Below are 23,481 nucleotides of genomic sequence, written 5' to 3' on the forward strand. Positions count from 1 at the left end.
GGAGTTAGGCCTCTAAAGACCTTTCGGGATCTGGGCTGCAGCATCAGGTGCTGAGCCCTCCTGAAAACCCGGCTGTGTTACCACATGAGCTGCGGGGGGCCATGCCCCTTCAACAGCCGGCCCGGAGCCATTTGTTCGCCCTGCCATGAGCTGGTCTAAGCTGCCTTTGCCCTTACTTGTAATACACAGAGCAGGCACAGAGGGGGAGCCCTGGTACGTTGGCATGAAGCTTCCCACATTGTCCCTCAGTGCACAGGCCCTGGGGCTTTGAGGCCCTGGTTCTCTCTCTCTAGCCTGGGCACAGCAGTTATGACAGGCTCTCCCTCTCTGTGGTGCTCCGCTTGCCCCTGTTCCTGTGGTATCAGAGCACCTCTCCATCATCAGTGTGTTCACCTCCAGGCACCCCCGCGGGCAAGGCAATTGTCCCGTCGGTTACAGAGGGGACCCGCAGCAACCAGCTAGACAAAGTGGCCGAAGTACTCAGGGCTGTGCAGCACCTTACCATGAGGAAACCTTGTTTGTGCCTGCTATGGGTCGGCTCCCTGGCTCTGCCAACCACGAGCAGCACAAGCCCTCCCATCTCGCCCCACACTGGCTCCACTGTTCCTCTGGAGGCCCAAACCCCACCCCCCTGAGCATCCAGCCCCTGCTCCACTGGACTGTCAGAATTACCAGGCTCCTGGTTCCCCAGAGAATAGTAACTCAAGCTGACTCCTGACACCTGAGATCACAGCTTCACCAAACACACACCGCTCAGACTAGTTAATAGTGAAAACCAGAATGAGTTTACATAACAGAGATTCGAGTACTAGCAAGTGGGTAGAAAGCATCAGAAACAACTGGCTATGTCTAACGCCAAATCAAAATACACCTTCTAGCCCTTAGACTTAACTGCCAAGCCACATCCTGTCTCAAAGGTTCTCTCACCCTAGGTCTTTCCCCCAGTGTTAACCAGACCAGCTTTGATCATTCGTTCATACGCCTGCTGGCAGCTTGTCTCCTTGGTCTCTCTGCATTCTCCTGACACAGACTAATTCTCTGATCTTAGCTGGCTCTGTATGCAACAAACTTTACATTGTAAGCCACACATCATAATGGTCAGCCAGGGAGATAAGCGTCTCTTGCCCCCTGCCTGAAGAGAACCTGTCAACAACCTTCAGGCGACCTGTCTTAACTCACAGACCTTAAGAGCATCGTTTTCAGTATAGATACTTAACTCCTTACAAGTCATCCAGACATCCCTCTTGCAACGATACTAAGACAACCAGTGTGTACCTGGAGGTTGGTAGAGACCCCACATGCCACCCTTCGGCACACTGTTATGTAGACGTCAGACCCCGGGGATCCCTATATGCCAGGGGTCCCCAACGTGGTGCCCGTAGGGGCATCTAAATGTGCACGCATCCTGGTCGGCGGTGGAGCATCCGTCGAAATGCTGCTGAATTTCTGCGGCATTTCGACAGCGACGTCTCTCGATGATGCTGCTTGTCATCGATGACACTGCTTGCCACTGACAAGCAGCATCATCGAGAGGCATCGCCCCCGAATTTCTGCGGCATTTCGGTGGCGACGCCTCTCGATGATGCCACTTGCTGCTGACAAGTGACGTCATCAAGAGGCATCGCCACCGAAATGCCACAGAAATTCAGCAGCATTTCAACAGATGCTCCACCACCACCACGGTCCTTCGTCTGGCGCCCATCAGACGAAAAGGCTGGGGACCACTGCTTCTAAGCCCTATGCACCCCCCACGCCCTCTCCCAGTTGGTCCCAAGGGATGTCTGCACCATGGCTGGTCATACAAGAAGTCTGTGGCAGAAAAGGTTATTGATTCCAAGTTCTCAGCTAGCGATCCAGCCCTGGACCATCCTGTGCAACTGGGAGGCACGTTCCCAGGAGGCAAAGTGCTGCTCCACTCAAGCATGCTGCTGTGGGTGGATGCAGAGACAAACAGAAGCAGAAGAGGGCTGTTGGTATGGATGAACAGGCCAGGTTTGCAAAGGCCAGCGCTAATATTTAAATTACACGTGGTTTACATGACCACAGTTTGTCCAATACTGATTTTTCACGTGGCACTGCCAGATGCACTGCTAAAAGTCAGGAACATTTTTGATGAGAGGTGCTTTTGGGGCACGAGTCATGATAATTACTAATAATTCATCCATGCTCATGTCTAGCACCAGCTGGGAGCTCCGACACACCTGCCACCAACCTCACCACAGCCACACCTGCTAGGCAGTCAACATGGGCTGGTGACTTCTCAATCCATTTGCTAATTGAGGATCAGGGTAGGATTCAGCCAGTGGGACGGGGAGGGGAACAGATGCAGATGGAAAAATTTTGGGATAAAGGGTTGAAGGCTGGACACAGGACTCCGATAGAGTTAGTCTCCAAACCCACATCCTACCAGAAGCCAATCTGTTCTATTATGAAGAGTTCCTGGAAGAGCTTCAGTCTTAAATCTCTTTTTCATGCTATTTTTAAGCCTTCCCAGCAGAGCCCCTGGCTGACTCACCCAAATGCAACTTGGGGAGGGGAGCTTGTTTTTTGCAAAGGTTCTGCATTTGTCCACAAGAGCACCCACAGTGCCAGCCGCATTAGCTACCTGTCCTCTGAGGAGGAACAGGACCCTCAGTCTGTTACAGGGAGTGATAGAGTAGAGGCCACGGTGCAGAGCTGCCCAAGTCACAGTGGGATGGCATCTATGTTTGCAATGCAGCCGTTCCTCTGTGCACACAGTCCAAGCACTCAATTTAAGGCAGTTGTTTTCAAACTGTGGGTCACAACACAGTACTGGGTCATGGCATGTCAGACACCGAGTCTCAGCGGCTCTGGTCAGCAGCACTGAGAGGGCCGTTAAAAGTGCCGTCAGCAGTGCTGCCCGGCTAAAGCAGGCCAGTCTCTACTCATTCTGACACCGCGCTGCGCCCCGGAAGCAGCCAGCAGCAGGTCTGATTCCAGGGGCGGTGGCTGCAGGTGAGAGCTGCGCAGACCCACTTGCGCCCCTCTGCCCAGGAGCTGGACCTGCTGCTGGCCACTTCCGGGGTGCAGCGCGGTCCGTGCTGCCAGGACAGGCAGGAAGCCTCCCTTAGCACCCCTGCTGAACCGCTGACTGGGAGCTGCCCAAGGTAAACCCGTGCCCCAACCCCCCGCCCCAGCCCTGAGCTCCCCCAAATCCCTCATCCTCAGCCACATCCCAGAGCCTATACCCCCAGCCCAGAGACCTGACCCCCTCCCGTACTCCAACCCCCCGCCCAGAGCCCCCCATTCCCAGCCCCACCCTGCAACCCTCACCCCCGCATCCCAACCCTCTGCCCCAGCTCCGTTGGGTCGTGGGCACTAACAATTTTCTTCAACTGGGTGGCCAAAAGAAAAGTTTGAACCCCGCCGCTTTAAGGCACTTTCTAAAGCCTTCAAGCCAAGGGGTTTTCCAGTGCGTGTCAATACAGCCCCACTCCCTGCATTTCTGGCTGCGTGTGCACCCAGCCCGGGCTCCTCCGCGATTTCACCTTCCCGGCGCCCCCCGACCGAGCAGACCCTGCTCTGGGGGCCCCGCTGGCTCGCCCGGGCAGGGGGCTGCACGGAGGGAGGAGGGGGCATTCAGCCCAGCCGCTCCAGGGAGCGCTCCGGGGGCGCTGAGAGCAGCATCGGGACCCTAACGTGGCCGGACCAGACGAAGGTGCAGACGGTGAGACGCCTGGGAGCAGCTGGAGCATGCACTGCAGTCTTGCACTTCAACGGAGCAGACCCCCGCCCCCCAGCTGGCAGGGCCCCCCATGCACAGCCCTTCCCTGCCCCCCTCCAGGGTACCCTAAGGCCCCTCGCTGCTAAACCCGCCAGGTGCAACCCCCGCGCTGCTCCCGGTTACCTGCGCGGCCGCCTCTGGCTCGGGCCGGGAGCGTCTCGCGCAGGGACTGATCCCGGGGCGGGCTGCGGCGGCCAGTCCCCCTCCCAGCGCCGGGGGCCGGGCTCGCGCCTGCAGCTGGCTGCCAGGAGCACGTGGATTCCCGGCAATCAGGGGCTTTCGCCTTGCTCGCGTGTGACCCCCATGCCCGCGCGTTGCACCCGGCTCTGGCGGTGCCGGGCAGAGCGTGTTGCACTGGAGCGCCCTGGATATTGCGCACCGCGGTTCTTGCCAAAGCAAAGGGATCCTGCGCGCCACGCTGCGCCTTGCGAGCAGCCGGACAAGGGGCTGGAGGCGCGCATCTGTCTCCCCTGTAGTAACCCCTTGCAACTGAAAATGCACCTGCCCCCGGGCCTCCCTGTCCAGCCTGGAAACGGAGCCTTCTTCCCATCACAGCTGCCTGGAGGCAGAGTCCTGCAGCCTAGAGTGCGGGTGAGCCAGCCCCGCACTCCTGCAAGGATTAAAACCCTCAGTCCTGCAGCCAATTAACTCCAGGGGAAAACTCCACCTGACTTGAGCAGCAACAAGGTCAGGGCCGAATTTGTGCCTGTTGAGAGTCTCTTGCCACCGGGAACGGCTGTGCCCCAATCGCCCTAGCGGGTGCGTGGGACAAACCGGCCATACGGTTCCCATAAGGGAGCTGGGGCCTCGCTGTGCTCAGCAATAGCTACGTGTGAAGTGCTACAGCCGCAAGCCAGCACAGCTGAGCTGAGCTCACAGCTGGCCCTGGGGTTGCTGTGGGGGCCCGTGGTGGACGCTGAATCACAGATCACATCCTAGGGCCGGGGACTGGAATCCACCTTCCCATGATGGGGCCCTGGGATCTCACATCTTTGGCACAGATTCCTGGCCAAGCCCAGGTTTTTCCCATTTCTCTCCCTCTCATCCTTTGCCCTATGGGATCCTGCAACCCAGACTCCACTCAGGCTGGCCAGCAAAGACAACCTGATGACCTCACTCATTCTTGGGGCATGGGGGAGAAGAGGAGCAGAGGTGGCTGCTCAGACCCCAGTGATTCAGGGCTCTTTCATGGCAGCCCTGCCTGGAGCCTTTTCCTACAGCTGGCCATGGTAGGAGAGCCATGCCTGCCTCAGTTTCCCTCCTGCAGTGGCCCCAGCAATAGTTCAACCAGTCTTCCCTGATATAAATATAGGCCTGGTGGGGTTATAAAAGTCCCATGTACATAAACCATAACAAAATTATGATGTGATTGGAATAACAGAGACTTGGTGGGATAACTCACATGACTGGAGCACTGTCATGGATGGATATAAACTGTTCAGGAAGGACAGGCAGGGCAGAAAAGGTGGGGGAGTTGCATTGTATGTTAGAGAGCAGTATGACTGCTCAGAGCAGAAACTGCAGAAAAACCTGAGAGTCTCTGGATTAAGTTTTGAAGTGTGAGCAACAAGAGTGATGTTGCGGGAGTCTGCTATAGACCACCAGACCAGGGGGGTGGGGTGGACGAGGCTTTTTTCTGCCAACTAACAGAAGTTACAAGATCACAGGCCCTGGTTCTCATGGGAGACTTCAGTCAGCCTGAGATCTGCTGGGAGAGCAATACAGCGCTGCACAGACAATCCAGGAAGTTTTTGGAAAGTGTAGGGGACAATTTCCTGGTCCAAGTGCTGGAGGAACCAACTAGGGGCACAGCTCTTCTCGACCTGCTGCTCACAAACAGGGAAGAATTAGTAGGGGAAGCAAAAGTGGATGGGAACCTGGGAGCAGTGACCATGAGATGGTCGAGTTCAGGATCCTGACACAGGGAAGAAAGAAGAGAGGCAAAATACAGACCCTGGACTTCAGAAAAGCAGACTATGACTCCCTCAAGGAACTGATGGGCGGGGTCCCCTGCGAGAATAGCATGAGGGGGAAAGGAGTCCAGGAGAGCTGGCTGTATTTTAAAGAATCCTTATTGAGGCTGCAGGAACAAACCATCCCGATGTGTAGGAAGAATAGTAAATATGGCAGGCGACCAGCTTGGCTTAACAGTGAAATCCTTGGTGATCTTAAAACACAAAAAAAGCAGCTTACAAGAAGTGGAAGATTGGACAAATGACCAGGGAAGAGTATAAAAATACTGCTCAGGCATGCAGGAGTGACATCAGGAAGGCCAAACACACTTGGAGTTGCAGCTAGCAAGACATGTTAAGAACAACAGGAAGGGTTTCTACAGGTATGTTAGCAACAAGAAGGTGATCAGGGAAAGTGTGGGCCCCTTACTGAATGGGGGAGGTAACCTAGTGACAGAGGATGTGGAAAAAGCTAATGTACTCAATGTTTTTTTTTGCCTCTGTCGTCACGAACAAGGTCAGTTCCCAGACTGCTGCACTGGGCACCACAGTATGGGGAGGAGGTGACCAGCCCTCTGTGGAGAAAGAAGTGGTTCAGGACTATTTAGAAAAGCTGGACGAGCACAAGTCCATGGGGCCAGATGTGCTGCATCTGAAGGTGCTAAAGGAGTTGGCGGATGTGATTGCAGAGCCATTGGCCATTATCTCTGAAAACTCATGGCGAACAGGTGAGGTCCCGGATGACAGGGAAAAGGCTAATGTAGTGCCCATCTTTAAAAAAGGGAAGGAGGAGGATCCGGGGAACTATAGGCCACCTCACCTCAGTCCCTGGAAAAATCATGGAGCAGGTCCCCAAGGAATCAATTCTGAAGCAGTTAGAGGAGAGGAAAGTGATCAGGAACAGTCAGCATGGATTCACTAAGGGCAAATCATGCCTGACTAACCTAATTGCCTTCTATGAGGAGATAACTGGGTCTGTGGATGAGGGGAAAGCAGTGGACATGTTATTCCTTGACTTTAGCAAAGCTTTAGATACGATCTCCCACAGTATTCTTGCCAGCAAGTTTGGACTGGATGAATAGACTATAAGGTGGATAGAAAGCTGGCTAGATTGTCGGGCTCAACGGATAGCGATCAATGGCTCCATGTCTAGTTGCCAGCCGGTATCAAGCAGAGTGCCCCAAGGGTTGGTCCTGGGGCCGGTTTTGTTCAATATCTTAATTAATGATCTGGAGGATGGAGTGGACTACACCCTCAGCAAGTTTGCAGATGATACTAAACTTGGAGGAGTGGTAGATATGCGGGAGGGTAGGGATTGGATACAGAGGGAACCAGACAAATAAGAGGATTGGGCCAAAAGAAATATGATGAGGTTCAACAAGGACAAGTGCAGAGTCCTGCACTTAGGACAGAAGACTCCCATGCAGTGCTGGAGACTAGGGACCGAATGGCTAGACAACAGTTTTGCAGAAAAGGACCTAGGGGTTACAGTGGACGAGAAGCTGGATATGAGTTAACAGTGTGCCCTTGTTGCCAAGAAGGCTAATGGCATTTTGGGCTGTATAAGTAGGAGCATTGCCAGCAGATCGAGGGATGTGAACATTCCCCTCTATTCAGCATTGGTGAGGCCTCATCTGGAGTACTGTGTCCCGTTTTGGGCCCCATGCTACAAGAAGGATGTGGAAAAATTTGAGAGAGTCCAGTGGAGGGTAACAAAAATGATTAGGGGGCTGGAGCACATGACTTATGAGGAAAGGCTGAAGGAACTGGGATTGTTTAGTCTGCCGAAGAGAAGAATGAGGGGGGATTTGACAACTGCTTTCAACTACCTGAAAGGGGATTCCAAAGAGGATGGATCTAGACTGTTCTCAGTGGTGGCAGATGACAGAACAAGGAGTAATGGTCTCAAGTTGCAGTGGGGGAGGTCTAGGTTGGATATTAGGAAAAACTATTTCACTGGGAGGGTGGTGAAGCACTGGAATGGGTTACCTAGGGAGATGGTGGAATCTCCTTCCTTAGAGGTTTTTAAGGTCAGGCTTGACAAAACCCTGGCTGGGATGAGTTAGTTGGGGTTGTTCCTGCTTTGAACATGGGGTGGGACTAGATACCTCCTGAGGTCCCTTCAAATCCTGAGATTCTATGATTCTATGAAAAGGGACAAGTCTCCATCGTCCATCAACAAATCAGCCCCACTGTCCCCCACCTTCATCACTCTCTGGCTCTGAGAGCCAGCTGCATGCTCCCTCTGCTGCTCCCAACCTTCCGCCCTCTCAGCCAGCCCCTCCCCTAGCTCCCCCAGCCCTTTTCAGCCTTCCATCCCCACCATTGGCCTTGGCTCTTGAAAGTGGACAGGCTTGTCCTGCCACTGACTTCCGGCTAATTCCTCCCTCTTTCCAGGGAGGGCCTGCACAGGGCTCTCAGCAGCTGCCTCAGGGACCCTCTCCAGGCTCCCCGGCAGCTGGCACCTGCTCTTTTTCCTGGCCGAGTCTCCCAGGCTGCTATGACACATCCAGTCTCTCTCCCTCACCAGTCCCTGATCCTTTATAACTCAAAGCACCTGTTCTGGCCCAGGGGCCCAGGCCTTGATTCATTTACTGGCGCCAGCCAGCCTGGGACAGGCTCCATGGACAATCACCAGCAGGAACACACATTGACCCTGCCATGGACTGTTACTGATTCCCTTGCCTCTGGGCCCTACTGCAGAGCAGACGGGCAGCTGTGCTCTGCACCCACCGTAGCCAGTCCACGGAGAGCCCACAGAGCAGAGGTAGCCACTGGAAGGAGGAGCCACCATGCTGTTTAATCCACCTGCCCTCATCCCAACTTTATTGCAGCCTAGGCCCCGGCCGTGTAAAACTGCCGGCTGTGAGTCAAGAGCACAAGTACCCACCACAGGGCAGGCTCTTAAGAACGGGCACAAACCCTCAATTGGTTGTGAGCTCTAGATGCCTCAGGCACTGTCAGCCTTAACAAAGAGTCACAGTCAGTCCCCTGGCATACTCTGATCTGTCTTGCCACCCAGGTGATTGTATCTCTGTGATGGAGGGTCTCTTACCAAGAATCAGAGCAATATTCAGGTTTCTCCCAGTTCCAAAGGACCGGTCAGTTGTACCTTTGATCTCACACCAAAGATAACGCTTTTGGCCAGTCCTATAATAAATTATATAAAGGTTTATAGAACAGGACAAGGAAATAAGAGTTATTTACAAGGTTAAAGCTGGTAACCTCGAGACACACACGAGTTCCAATCCTACGTTTCAAAAAGTAATAGAAGCTTCTATAATAAGGTTTATATGAGCTTTAGGGCTAACCCAGGCTAAGCACTGGGGAGCTCTTGCTTATGTCTAGGGCTTTTCGTTTTCAGCTTTTATTTTATTTTAATTTTGACCCAGGAATTTATCTGTGTTTATTACCACTGTAGTAAGATGAGGCCCTGAAACAGAAATTCTTGTATCAAAGACCCAGTCTGAGGCCTGAACCAAAGTACTTCCAGGCATTGCTAAGCCAAAGCTGGGCTGTGAGCCAGAGGCAGGCCCCCCTCATAGACTCTAGGACTGGAAGGGACCTCGAGAGGTCATCGAGTCCAGTCCCCTGCCCTCATGGCAGGACCAATTACTGTCTAGACCATCCCGGATAGACATTTATCTAACCTACTCTTAAATATCTCCAGAGATGGAGATTCCACAACCTCCCTAGGCAATTTATTCCAGTGTTTAACCACCCTGACAGTTAGGAACTTTTTCCTAATGTCCAACCTAAATCTGTCTTGCTGCAGTTTAAACCCATTGCTTCTTGTTCTATCATTGGAGGCTAAGGTGAACAAGTTTTCTCCCTCCTCCTGATGACACCCTTTTAGATACCTGAAAACTGCTATTGTGTCCCCTCTCAGTCATCTCTTTTCTAAACTAAATAAACCCAATTCTTTCAACCTTCCTTCATAGGTCATGTTCTCAAGACCTTTAATCATTCTTGTTGCTCTTCTCTGGACCCTCTCCAATTTGTCCACATCTTTCTTGAAATGCGGTGCCCAGAACTGGACACAATACTCCAGTTGAGGCCTAACCAGCGCAGAGTAAAGCGGAAGAATGACTTCTCGTGTCTTGTTTACAACACACCTGTTAATGCATCCCAGAATCACGTTTGCTTTTTTTGCAACAGTATCACACTGTTGACTCACATTTAGCTTGTGGTCCACTATGACCCCTAGATCTCTTTCTGCCATACTCCTTCCTAGACAGTCTCTTCCCATTCTGTATGTGTGAAACTGATTGTTCCTTTCTAAGTGGAGCACTTTGCATTTGTCTTTATTGAACTTCATCTGGTTTACCTCAGACCATTTCTCCAATTTGTCCAGATCATTTTGAATTTTGACCCTGTCCTCCAAAGCAGTTGCAATCCCTCCCAGTTTGGTATCATCTGCAAACTTAATAAGCATACTTTCTATGCCAACATCTAAGTCATTGATGAAGATATTGAACAGAGCTGGTCCCAAAACAGACCCCTGCGGAACCCCACTTGTTATACCTTTCCAGCAGGATTGGGAGTCATTAATAACTACTCTCTGAGTATGGTTATCCAGCCAGTTATGCACCCACCTTATAGTAGCCCCATCTAAATTGTATTTGCCTAGTTTATCGATAAGGATATCATGCGAGACTGTATCAAATGCCTTACTAAAGTCTAGGTATACCACATCCACTGCTTCTCCCTTATCCACAAGACTCGTTATCCTATCAAAGAAAGCTATCAGATTGGTTTGACACGATTTGTTCTTTACAAATCCATGCAGGCTATTCCCTATCACCTTACCACCTTCCAAGTGCTTGCAGATGATTTCTTTAATTACTTGCTCCATTATCTTCCCTGGCACAGAAGTTAAATTAACTAGTCTGTAGTTTCCTGGGTTGTTTTTATTTCCCTTTTTATAGATGGGCACTATATTTGCCCTTTTCCAGTCTTCAAAGATAATAGCTAGAGGCTCAGATACCTCCTCTATTAACTCTAGGATGCATTTCATCAGGCCCTGGTGACTTGCAGGCATCTAACTTTTCTAAGTGATTTTTAACTTGCTCTTTTTTTATTTTAACTTCTAAACCTATCCCCTTCCCATAAGCATTCACTATGTTAGACATTCCTTCAGACTTCTCAGTGAAGACCGAAACAAAGAAGTCAATAAGCATCTCTGCCATTTCCAAGTTTCCTGTTACTGTTTCTCCCTCCTCACTGAGCAGTGGGCCTACCCTGTCCTTGGTCTTCCTCTTGCTTCTAATGTATTGATAAAAAGTCTCCTTGTTTCCCTTTATTCCCATAGCTAGTTTGAGCTCATTTTGTGCCTTTGCCTTTCTGATCTTGCCCCTGCATTCCTGTCTTGTTTGCCTATATTCATCCTTTGTAATCTGACCAAGTTTCCATTTTTTATATGACTCTTTTTTATTTTGTAGGTCATGCAAGATCTCGTGATTAAGCCAAGGTGGTCTTTTGCCAAATTTTCTATCTTTCCTACCCATCGGAATAGCTTGCTTTTGAGCCCTTAATAGTGTCGCTTTGAAAAACTGCCAACTCTCCTCAGTTGTTTTTCCCCTCAGGGCTGGTCCACACTAGGGGGGGGGAAATCGATCTTAGATACGCAACTTCAGCTATGTGAATAACGTAGCTGAAGTCAAATAACTAAAATCGGATTACTCAGCCGTCCACACCGCGCGGGATCGATGTTCGCAGCTCTCCGTGTCGATTCCGGAACTCCGTTGGGGTTGATGGAGTTCCGGAATCGATATAAGCGCACTCGGGGATCGATATATCGCGTCTAGATTAGACGCGATATATCGATCCCCAAGCATTCGATTTTAACCCGCCGATACGGCGGGTACTCTGGACGTGGCCTCTGACTTGAGTCCCATGGGACCTTACCTATCAGCTCTCTGAGCTTACCAAAATCCACCTTCCTGAAATCCATTGTCTCTATTTTGCTGTACTCCATTCTACCCTTCCTTAGAATTGCAAACTCTATGATTTCATGATCACTGTCACCCAAGCTTCCTTCTACTTTCAAATTCTCAAGAGTTCCTCCCTATTTGTTAAAATCAAGTCTAGAACAGCTTCCCCCCAGTAGCTTTTTCAACCTTCTGAAATAAAAAGTTGTCTGCAATGCAGTCCAGGAACTTATTGGATAGTCTGTGCCCCACGGCATTATTTTCCCAGCATATATCTGGACAGTTGAAGTCCCCCATCACCAGCAAATCTTGGGCTTTGGATGTTGTTGGGGAGAAGACAGTTGCTAGAAGCAGGTGCATCCACACGTAAGTGCCACTAAAAGGAACTTGTGCCAAGATGACATCAGAAAACTCCACAGAGATGACAAGGAACAGGCAGGAGCATCTTAAAGACAGGGTCAAAAGGACAGCACGATGGATAGATCTTTGTTTGAAACAACGTGATCAAAGAGGGAGACAGCACCCTAATGAGCCAAGGGGCTGTACCTCAATAGGGATGAGTAATCTGTCCTGTAACTGTATAAAAGTAGGTCCCAGACTGCGCATCTTTGTCTGGCCTAGGGGGCAGTGGAAAGTCCCGTCACTGACTGAGCTGGTCGATTGACAAGGGGCACAAATTCGTACTATGTCCTGTAGAGTCTACGGGAAACTGTTACTGTGCTTCATTTGACAATACACCTGGCTCAGGTTCCTTCGTACCTTACTAGAGTCTGTGGTCTTTGGGGGTTCTCTCGGGGTTTGCTGTGTCAGCGACCTGCGCAGAGCTGGGGCAGCCCACAGAGGGAACACACACGCAGCCGACTGTTATCATCAAACAAGAGCAGAGCACCACACCGGTAGCTACCGACAACCACCACCACAACAAAAACAGGTGAAAATCAGAGCAAAAAATCTATTAATATTTTTATGGGTAAATATTGGGGTTTATTTTGGTGCATGGAGACAGGAAGAAAAAGTATTCAGTAGATTTAACACATTGAATTCTGTTCATCAATGTGGTTTGCTGCAGAACTAAAACAGAACTCAGAACACAATACTGCCACCTCTGAGTTTAAGAAAACAATATCTCTAATCCCTAAATAAAACTTTTCCTCTGAATAAACAGTTTACTGGTGTAGACTTAGAACTATTAGCCTGTAAATATTTACATTTAATAATTGGGCCACACCAGTTGCAGCACATACACTCTTCATCCTTTTCTCCTGTTTTTTTTCCCCCGCAACTTTTGAATGCTTCCTTGTGTTCTGCAAAGTATTCTGATACATATTTTAGTTTTATTCCCATTTTTGTGTGTCAGATCTTTAAACCATTATCTAACAGCTTGAAATGTGTACGTGGTGGGCATGAGATTCACCAGTACGTTCAGATGCGCACACACTTCAGAGCTTGCCTGTTTGTTTATTGTGTGTATCTTCCAGACTAATACAGAGCCTTACTTCGCCAGGCAGCTTTGCATATACACACAGACTAATATATTACCGTAATACAGATATCTCATGCCATGTACTGTATTTTCCTAATAAAACACATTATTTTTTATATATTTGAATGATACAAAAGTAGGGTGAAAATCAGAAAAAAATGAATAATACTTTTTGTAAAACCCAGTAATTGTTTGGTAAATATTGGTTTAAACTGAAAACAAACCTATGCCTAGTAAACCTTGCCCCTCAGAGTCCAAGCAGCATAGAGATCCAGTTTCTTTCGGTGGGGCATTTTTATCCCCTTTCTCCCCCAGGAGGAATCCACTTACATGACTCCTCTTTACCAGAGGGGAGGGGGCGGGAGGACAGGGCATAGCAATCAACAACTTTTGTCCTCTTTATCATCCCACTGTAGTCTGTTGGGCAGGACATAACACCTTCTGTTGCAGATCAGCCCTTCACACTAGTTAAGGGCCTTGGCTACACTGGCGCTTTACAGTGCTGCAACTTTCTCGCTCAGAGGGTGTGAAAAAAACACCCTCGAGCGCTGCAAGATACAGCGTTGCAAAGCGCCATTGTAAACAGTGCCGGGCGCGCGGCTCCCAGCGCTGCAAGCTAATCCCCACGGGGAGGTGGAGACTGCACTCCGCAATGGATCAGTGGTTAATCTAACTGGCCGCCCACCCGCTGGTGAAATCTGCTGGTATGAGGCCTCCTCACAGGAGCAAGGTTGCCCACTAAACCACATTTCAGGTACATCCAGGGTATGGCAGGTTAGCTCCGGTTTCTGATGCTGGGAACAAACTCCAGGAAAGCTTGCAGAGAACTCAGGGAGGGGCTAATCTCACTCGTCCCGGGGAGCACTGCCATTGACTGAAGTGGGGTAGGACCTGGTCTATAGGGAGTGGGGCTAGACATCAAAGCAGTAAAAACCCCAGTTTCCTGAGTGCCTTGCAGCGCCAGCCACTGGGCGAAAGGCAAGTGGCATCCAAGGAAACCAATGGCAGTTACCTTTCTCAGAGAAGATGCAACATATAAAAGCTGATCTTTGAGCAGAAGAAAGTGGAATGGGAGGGATTGCTGAGTGAGGGCGGCAGGGGGGAGAGGTTGTTAACTGGGGAAACAGCTCTTATTGGTCATCAGCTCGGGGAGGGCGGTAAGACGGGAAGGGCTTTTTATGCAAATAATACAGGCTAAACTAATATCATGAAGTCAAGTATCAGAGGGGTAGCTGTGTTAGTCTGGATTTGTAAAAGCAACAAAGAGTCCTGTGGCACCTTATTCACCCACAAAAGCTCATGCTCCAATACGTCTGTTAGTCTATAAGGTGCCATAGGACTCTTTGCTGCTTTGAATATCATGCAGATTCAGCTGAGCAGGTTCCAAACAAGCCCCCTCGGCTTCCTGGTGAGAAAAGGGCAGTGAAAGGCCCAGGACTTCCCGGCCTCTCCAGTAACTTCTCCCCAGCTCTGCAGCAGTGGCCAAGAGGCCTCTCCTGGGACGAATCTTCAGCTGACCTCACTTGGGAAAGTCCACAGCCAGCCTCAGCTTGGCAAGAGATTTCCCCTGGTCAGCGTCTCCCCTTTGACATTTCCCCTCCAGTCCTGGGCTGTGGCACAAGGCAACCTGTGGGGAACTTTCCATGGGGCAGCACCCACAGCAACAACAGCATGGGGAAAGCTACCCCAAGGGCCAGCAGTTTGGGTGGAGCCCTCCTGTCTGTCTCTGCTGGGCTTTGTCAGTCACAGCTCATCACTGCCACCCACTCAGCTCTCTCCCGGCTCTTGGTTAAGGAGGAAAGGAATGCCATGTCAGTGAGGCTCTGAATTAACTCCTTCAGTGCCTCCCTGCAGCTGCCGCATCAGGAAGGGGAGTGAAATTGCAAATGAAAATGGACGCTCCTGATCTGATCTTGCTTTAAACCTACCTGCCTGGTGCGTCAAATCCTACCTGCCTGGTGCGTCTTTCCTTGTTCGACAGGTGAGAAATGCATCATTTAGTGCTGCGTTAGCAAAGGACCTGGTTGTACCCAGTGTGACATTGCACTCCATATGCTTTATGAAAATATGCATATGAGTGTGAATATGATGTAACTGGAATATGCTTTATGCAAAAGGTCTCTTGTAAGGTATCGTTATAAAGGTTATAAACTACTGAGTGTGCTCACTCATTTGTTCGCATGTATTATTTCTATGTCTGGAGTTAGGAGAACATATAAACTTGTATTACTGATGTAAACATGTTACGTGGAAGCCATTAAAAGGGTGTTTCAGAATCAATTAACTGTAAATGGCTCTGTTTACTTGTAAACCTTCCTGTGTATGTGTAGGCCAGCCCAGGAAGAATGGAGGCTGGGGTCTCACAGGACATGTGACCAGGTCACATGATACTGGAATCCATCTTAAATCTGGTACTTTTCCATTTAGAAGGAGGGGTGGGAACCCAGAGACACAAAATATTCCTGCCTTGTGCAGTGATGAGCTCCCAAAATCCTAAGAACTGGTTCCCTACTGGGTCCTCGGTGGCACTTCGGCAGCGGGGGTGTCTCTCTTCACTCACTCTGGGTTTTTGGCGGCATTTCAGCAGCAGGTTCTTCACCCAGAGCGAGTGAAGACCCCCCCCGCCACCAAAGTGCCACCAAAGACCCAGTAGGGAACCACGTGGTGAGTGCAGTACAAGCCCCACATGCCTGTCTCCCCACCACCACCCATCTGACCCTAACCCATGTCCTGCCCCGACTGCCCCCCTCAGAACCCGCAACTTTCTCCTTCCTTCCTCCCCCACTGGGGTAGCAGCAGCAGCCTAGGGCTCAGGGGCTATTTAAAGAGCTAGGGCTCCCCTGCTTCTACCACCCTGGCCCTGTAAATAGCCGCCGGAGCCCTGGGGAAGGGGCGGGGCTCCGGCGGCTATTTAAAGGACCAGGGTGGTAGAAGCAGGGGAGCCCCAGCCCTTTAAATAGCTCCAGGACCCCCGGGCTACTGCTGCTACCCCAGTGGGGGAGGGGGGGTGGAACTTGCAGGTTCTGAGGGGGGCAGAGGACAAAAGCGACTTGCTCAAGATCTCTGCGATAGAGCTGGTAATGAAATGGGACCCAGAGGTGGTCACGCTGCCAATCTCACCTCCCAGCCAGCCAGCTTCCGTGCTGAGGGCTACCAAACTCATCTCACCTAGGACACCGATGGGCAGCCATCACATGGGGGCAATTTTCAGTCATTGCCAGCTTGGACTGGAGTGGTCGAAGGGTCCCTCAGGCCAGCTAGTCTGAGTGCACGGGGAGCTCGGCCCAGAATGGGCACCTGCACCTGAAAACAGCAGCCTCGGACCCGCTGGGTCACACAGCCAAAAAGGACACGCTCCACAGACGGAGACATTCCCAAGCCTGGAGCAGCCAGGGGTTGGTGCAGGGCAGGATTCAGATGCCTGGGCAGAGTGGGAAGCGGGAGACGGGTCTGTGGGCCAGGATGGAGGAGCACTGGCGGAGGTGAAAGTAGGGGGCTGCCCAGCACCTGCCTGAGCAATTCCACTTCTGCTCAGTGGGCCAAACGCTAAGGACAGCTACACAGTGTACATCCAGGGGAACTCCATTGAATCAAGTCAGGAACATCTCCGTGCTTGCCAGACACGAAATCCCAGCTCAGTTCCATATACGGAGGGCCGGGGGGAAGGGTTCAGGCACTGATACAGCGAAGCACTGAAGTGTGCGCTGCTCCTTATGCAAGGGAGTAGTTCGGCAGCCTGCAATGGGACTGCACCAGCGCTTGCCTGGATTCGGGCTGAGCATGGCATTTGTGCAGTACTCACAACTCTGACTTACAAAAATGGCTGGGACGCTGGCTGGCAGCCACTCCAATGGGGGCTGAGTGCCCCCACCCGAAGCCCCTCTGGGAATTTTTCTCCAAGACAACAGTAAATGTATTAGCGCAGAACATTGATTGGGGGAGCGCTGTGCCATAGGTCCCTTCACTGATGGAGGCTGTACGGCCAGCATGTCAAAGCAGGACCAGGATTCAGCCTCAAATTGTTCTCTGAACTAGTGCCAGCAGCGTGGTCACTAGATCTGCCAGGGGTTGGGGGCAGCAGCACGAGGGGGAAAGTAATTGCAAACAGGCCATTAATTGAAGGCAATGGGGATGAGGGAAATGTGTGGGAAGGATGAGGTTTCTGCACATTAGCAGGGAGCTCTGAGAATCCCCTGGCAAAGAGTCAGTGTTAAGCAGGGCGCTCCAGGCTCCAGCCAGTCTACTGCCTTTGCTTCCGGTCACTGTCTTTCACCTAAATAACTAGCAGCAGGCAAACAAAGGGACAGATGGGACGGGGTGGGACTAACACACTCTAGCACTGAGTCAGAATCTTCCTGGTCAGAGACCTCACTGTGCTTGGCAGGCTCAGGATGCACCAAGGCACTGCTCATCACCTCTGCATCAGCAACGGCAGAGGGGAAAATGGAGACTCTCTTCACTTAGGGAGGTGGCAAGGGCCAAGGAGGGATGACAGCCAGCTGCAGCCCCACCCACTGCCTGATTCCTCTGCTGTGAAGGGGTTAATAATATTGACCCTGCTTTGCCACGTGCCTTTAGACCCTCAGATGGGACACGCTGAGGGGTGTTATTACTGCTCTGTAGCAGAGTCTAGGGGGCTGCCTACCAGCACTAGAATGCTGAGCAAGGCTAACGCAGCCTCCTACCAAAGGTGCTGAGATCTTTAATGCAGAGCTTTGGTTTCACGGCTGATCTGAAAGCTGCCCCTGCAGAAGTATACTGCTGCCTCGCACCATGCTGGGACACTGCTTCCAGCACCGAGGAAGGAAAATGCTCCCATGTACCACTTTCTGTTGTAGCCAGGAGGCATTGCCGGCACTCATCAGCGAAGAAGCCTGGCTGCATCAGAGGCTGCATCGACACTGACAATGATCCAGTGACTGACACCAGTACGGTACCCATGCTAGACCAGTCAGTCGCAAGGCCCTGCTGACTCACCTGGGGGACGTTGTGGGGTGGGCAGCATGGCGGTCCTGTAGGTTGGCTCCTTTGCCTCAGAGGAGTCCCACAGGGTTGTGGTGGGCGACCATTCTCCATAAGGCCCCTGCCTGTCAGTTTCCCTCAGTGTCGGAGGGGAGTCCAGCTGCTGCGGCACCACCTATGCCCCATGCACACTCAGCAACGAGTCTCCTTCCCACTGCCCTCAGGTGCTGCAGTTTCATGGCTCTCCCGCGGACCAGCAGAGCCAGGGAGCTGCGTGACAGGGCCATGGCTGCTAGGCAGATGAGACTCACTGGCATAGGGAGACCCCGAGAGGTGGTTGTGGTGTCTACTGAGGATGTATGGAATAGGTCCCATCCACCTCGTCACTACTCAGGGCTTCACAGGGAGCAGGGCAGGCCACTGAATCCATCAGCACCTATGGCCGTCTGACAGCTGCAGTTGTGGCTTTCTAGTGCAGGCCTCACAGCTTGTCCTCTGCAAGCTGGGTTGGTGCCAGGCCTGTCAGCGTTCACCCGACAGTGGCAGCAAGGTGCCCCTGGCTCTGACACTCACTGCCCTCAGCAGCCCAGAACTGGGACATTCAGGGCCTGGTGGGAAGCCTATGGGCTAGATTTAGCATTTGATGGCAGTTTGTGACTGGCGGGGCTAAGCTGTTTTGAGCTCTCTGCTGGCAGGGGGCTAGGCATGAAAAAGCGACATTAATTAATATCATTGGCCCGGGCAGTCATTTGCCTAGCAGTCTAGACAGCACCAGGGAGCCAAGGTTTATCCCTCGGCTCTGCCTTTGACCTGTCCAGTCCTCACCCCAGAAGCTATTTGCAGCTCCATGGGGCAGAAGGCAGGAACCCACCGTTCAAATGTTGAAACAAACAACAGCTGAACCAAGCAGAGCGATTCCCTGAAAAATAAAACACTGGGAATTTCCACCAGATGGAAAGAGACACAAAGTGCCAACTGGCAATGCAACGGCTTGGCAGAGGCTCCTGCATGTTAAAGAAACCTGGGTGATCACAAAAGGATGCATCCCCCCACCTTGCACATGCAGGAGAAAGCCACATCCCTGAAGGGTCTGTGTCACTGTTCTGTTTGCGTCTGAACGGGGGAAAGGCAAACCCCAGTGGAGGTTTCAGAGTTTCCCCCAGCACTGAAGGCTGGGCCTTTGATGCACACCTGCTGCATTCCCTGGGCACAGCTCTTTGAAAAGGGGGCTTCTCCCTCTGCCCCAGCAGCTCGTCACCCACTGCAAAGCAGGGGCTGATTTCCCTCATGGCAAGGCACTCCCAGAGAATTTATGAAACACCTACTGTGATTGATCAAAGCCACATTTGTCAGTGAAATTCCTGCTGGGGAATGGTACTGGATCGGGCAGCCCTGGAGACTGGATCCTCTCCTTGCAGGTTGCTACAGCATGGGGACTGGCAGTGCCAGCTTCTGTCACATGGCACTGGAGGGCCTTCGTGTGAGAGGGGAGCACATAATGCACCGCAGGATCCCTGTCTGCTAAAACTGATGAGCTGTGGGGAACATGCAGCCATGGTTTCTATTACCCAGGTGTGGCCACTTGGACCTGGATGGAGATTCGACAGGAGACACAAGCCCCGAGCAACCATCATGTGGAAACTGGCTTCAGTCACTGTTTTAAACCCAGGCACATTTTCTACGGTTGCCATTTCCACAGCAGTGCCCACCTCTGCCAGGTTTGCTTCACTGCAGTACCCCCCCTTTATGGACCAAGCATCCTCTCCTGCCACCCAAGATTATCACTTCGGCCCAGTTAACAGGAGTTAACGTCGCTCTGTCCTGACTACCACCATGTAAGGCTGTTATCCCAGCTCTATGAGCCAGCTCAGACAGGGACTGGCATTTGTGTTGATCTGTAGGGTGGGGACTGGAAGCCTCTCAAGTCATTTTCACTTATACCCAAGGCAGAGTGCAAACCCAGGGCTCCAGGGCTCTCACCCACTTAACAGAATGGGGGGACACAAGACCCCAACTCCACTTCCAGCTTGGGTGCCCCACCAGATGTATGAGTCAGAGCTCAACCAGCTGAAGATGGGAAGTTGCCACTGCCTGGGCAGGACATGCAGAGTCTGCAGGTTAAAGATGCCTCCCTCCCCTTTTCTACAGGGGGTGCAACTCATGCGGCAAATGCCAGCAGAAAGGGCAACTTTTACACTGTGACGTCATCCCTTTCCTGCAGGGTGACGCCGGGGTAACTGGAAGAGAACTGAATGCAAGAGAGCATCAAGCACCAGGATGCATTAGACACGGGGGGAGAGGGGGCAGCAGTGGAATCAGGTGTGCAAATAAGACAGGGAAAATTCCTTCCCGTCCTTGCAGCCACAGCCAGATGATAAAGGAGAGTTGGCAGCCAGATGTGCTGGGTCTGAGTTGGTTCTATCAATTCCTTGTGGAGATGGAGTGGGGTGTGGTGTGGTGCATTCTGCTTGCAGGCCAGACAGCCTCCTAGTTACCCTAATTGTGGCTAACAGCAGTGATCAATGGGAGCATCTGAGACCCTGTTCCAGAGAAGAGAATGAGGGTATGGTAAAACAGATGCTGGATTCAACAGCTCATGAGGATCACAAGGCGTTTGATCCAGCTCCCAATGTGCGCCCTCCTTTGTACCTGCACGGCAAACACATTCCTCCTCACCTGGCTGCATTCCCTTCAGCCGCGCAGTTCTTTACCCCAGTGCATTGCTAACAGGCTCTGGTCACCAGCCTCGGGGCGCTGGAGATCTTTCATGCACAGGTCACAGGAGGGTGCAGCCTGGCTGACCTGCAACGCTAGATTAGATGATGCAACAGAAGAAACTGACTGGGATGGGTCTGGCTTCAGATGAGGATCTAGTAGCAAGCTCAGCTATCTGCTTTGGCGCAGTAGGGAGTTCGTACCACTGTTCTACAGTGATGAAGTGCAGAAACCCTCCAGGGAGGTCAAACCCTTCCCCAGGGTAAGAGAACTCGTCTATCCACCGCCTTCCCCCATCACTGTGACGTCCCAGAGCCTTCCAGCAACAGCATCGCTCTTGTGATGTGTTCTCTCCCCAGCCAATCCTCGGGGAGATTGGCTGAGCAGTTCGTTTATTCCATGTGCTTTCTGCTGGGTGGAAGGAGAGCACCTCACACCCATCCTGTTTCCTTCCCCACTGGGAACAGAGACCAGTCCCAGAGGCAAAGGAGCACAACAGCGAGGGATCTGCTGGGAATCACTAAGGCAGAAGTGGAGGTAGTTTCCTGTCTCTCCTCATGGCAGCTCCCCCAGGGGAGTGCAGATGGAGCATGGGCCCTCTGGCTCCTGGTCCATCACTCATGTTTGTTGTGGTGGATTTGATATGGATTTTTGTTTATAGTCAAGGGGAGGAGGCAACTGGGGGTGCCAGTGTGAAGAAGGGGGTTTGTCTCATTGCCTGGGCCTTGCGTTTGTTGAAAAGGCTGGTTGGATGCTACCCTCCAATCCTCTGCCTGGGCAACGGCTGAATTTCAGCAGTGCTGCACGTCTAGTTTGGGGGATCCTTCAGCGCAAGCTGTAATTTCTACCTACCAAGGGTGCTCTCGGCCCCAGAATCACCACCGGCTTGTAGAGAAGAGGCAATTACCGAGCCCTGACAGGAGTTCAGACCAATGCTCCTCAGAGGAGAATCCTAAGGCTGGGGGAGGGGTGAGGAAACAGACCGATTGCAGTGCCGCAGCCAGAGGTCTGACCGCTCTCCACATCCAATTCTGAAAGATAAGCAACATTCAAGCCCTGGGGCTGCAGCGATCCTACAGGAATCCTTCTGGCCAAAAGGCATCCCAAGGAAATCAGAACAGCTGCCTATCTCTGCTCCATCCCAGCCTCCAAATGTCCTCATGCCAGACCCTGATGTCCCTCTCAAACCGCTTCCCATTACCCAGGAGCACTGAGCCTGCTTCCAACTGCAGGGGCGTGGCAGCAGCAGCCATCTCATACACAGAGCCCACAGAAAAACATGAGAACCCCTGGAAGCAATATTGTCAAACGGTCCATGTTCAGATGGTAGCCTAATGGAGCTGTGGCCAAGCAAGTCCCACAGCCAAGGTGAGATAGGCCTCAGCAGCCAAGGTGAGACAGGCCCTAGCAGCCATGCTTTCAATTCCTGTGCAGAGCAATTGAACCGAGGGCCCACTCCAAAGTGCAGAGGTCAGGGTATCGTGTCACTAGCCACAGCTTTGTCCTCTCATTTTATGGACTCGACTCCCATGCCCTTCGCCTGGGCCAACAAGAGTGGGAGGGATTGGCTACTGTGATAAAGAACATCTGTAGCACAGAACAAAGTTCTTGCGGCCCTGGCCAAGAGCCTAGCGTCAATGTCAGCAGCAAACCTGAGCCGGCTGGAAGAAGCTGTTGCTCAGTTCTGAAGCAGAGCAAAGCATTTACCTCTCAGCCTTGAGCCTGCGCTTCCCCCTGGCTTGCCAATAGGGAAATCTGGGAAATGGAATGAAGAAATCAGGAAAACTGAAGGGGCACAAGAGGGGTGATCTACCTTGGTACTCACCACCAGAGCAACTGAGCACCTCCCAACCGTGACCAGTTCATCCTCGCTACGCCCCAGTGAGGCCAGAAGTATTACCCCTCTTTAGCAGGTAGAGGGCTGGGGCATAAAATGGATTGTGACTTGCCCAAGGTGATGAAAGAATCAAACTCAAAATGTTAGTCTAGTGCCATATTCACTAATCATCTTTCTGACTCTGCATTACAGATCAGGAAATAGTCTGGGGAATCTTAAAGTCTGCTGAAGTGCTGCAGAGAGAGCGTTCCCGGTCACAATACTGCATCAATACCCGAGATGCAGATCCGTACATCCGCTACTGATGGCTAAGGCTATGATTCCGTCACAGATTCCATGATTTTAAGAGATGTCCATGAGTTCGGGATTCTAAGGGGGGCTCGGGAAGGGAATGCCCCCTTCACCCCGTGACTCCCTCAGAGGGTCACGCAGCCTGTGGGTCACTGTTAACGCCTCCGCGTCACGCTGCAATACTTCACTGCTAAACTGTTACACCATTGCCACGACCACACCCTAATGTTGTATAATTTTAATGTGACCGTTCTGTGAACTCTGCCTAGTTTTACTGTGACAAAATCAGATCCATGCTGATGGCTGACTAGGGCTCTGCTGCACAGCTGGCCTCTGCTTTAGCCCTCCAAAGCTGGAGTGGAAACCAGGGAGCAGAAGCTGTGCTTCAGCAAAACTTTATTTGTAAATCCTGGGCGGCATCTAACTCCACACCCGGCAGCCGGCTCCAGAGCAAGGCAGCTTACAAAACAAAGCGCGAAAAGGAGCCCGGGAGGGACCCTACACATGGTGTTTAGCTCTATTGACAAACCAGCACAACCAATCAGCAAGCAGATGGGAGGCAGCCT

The 23,481-nt window shown here is 51.8% G+C and overlaps 1 protein-coding gene across 2 annotated transcripts in view; it reads right to left on the minus strand.

Moving 5' to 3' along the window:
- IL34 (interleukin 34) overlaps nucleotides 1-8,843 on the minus strand; it is a 40,176-nt gene extending 31,333 nt beyond the window's left edge. The window contains exon 1 of one of the 2 annotated variants that reach the window (XM_050922477.1): nucleotides 8,753-8,843. The gene's annotated coding sequence lies outside the window, so the exon portion shown is untranslated. Of the gene's footprint in view, nucleotides 1-3,868; nucleotides 3,930-8,752 lie in introns of those variants that run through there. The other variant, XM_050922476.1, reaches the window with a different exon arrangement.
- Nucleotides 8,844-23,481: the final 14,638 nt, after the last annotated feature.

This window comes from Gopherus flavomarginatus, chromosome 14, assembly GCF_025201925.1.
Source record: "Gopherus flavomarginatus isolate rGopFla2 chromosome 14, rGopFla2.mat.asm, whole genome shotgun sequence".
NCBI classification, from domain to species: domain Eukaryota; kingdom Metazoa; phylum Chordata; order Testudines; family Testudinidae; genus Gopherus; species Gopherus flavomarginatus.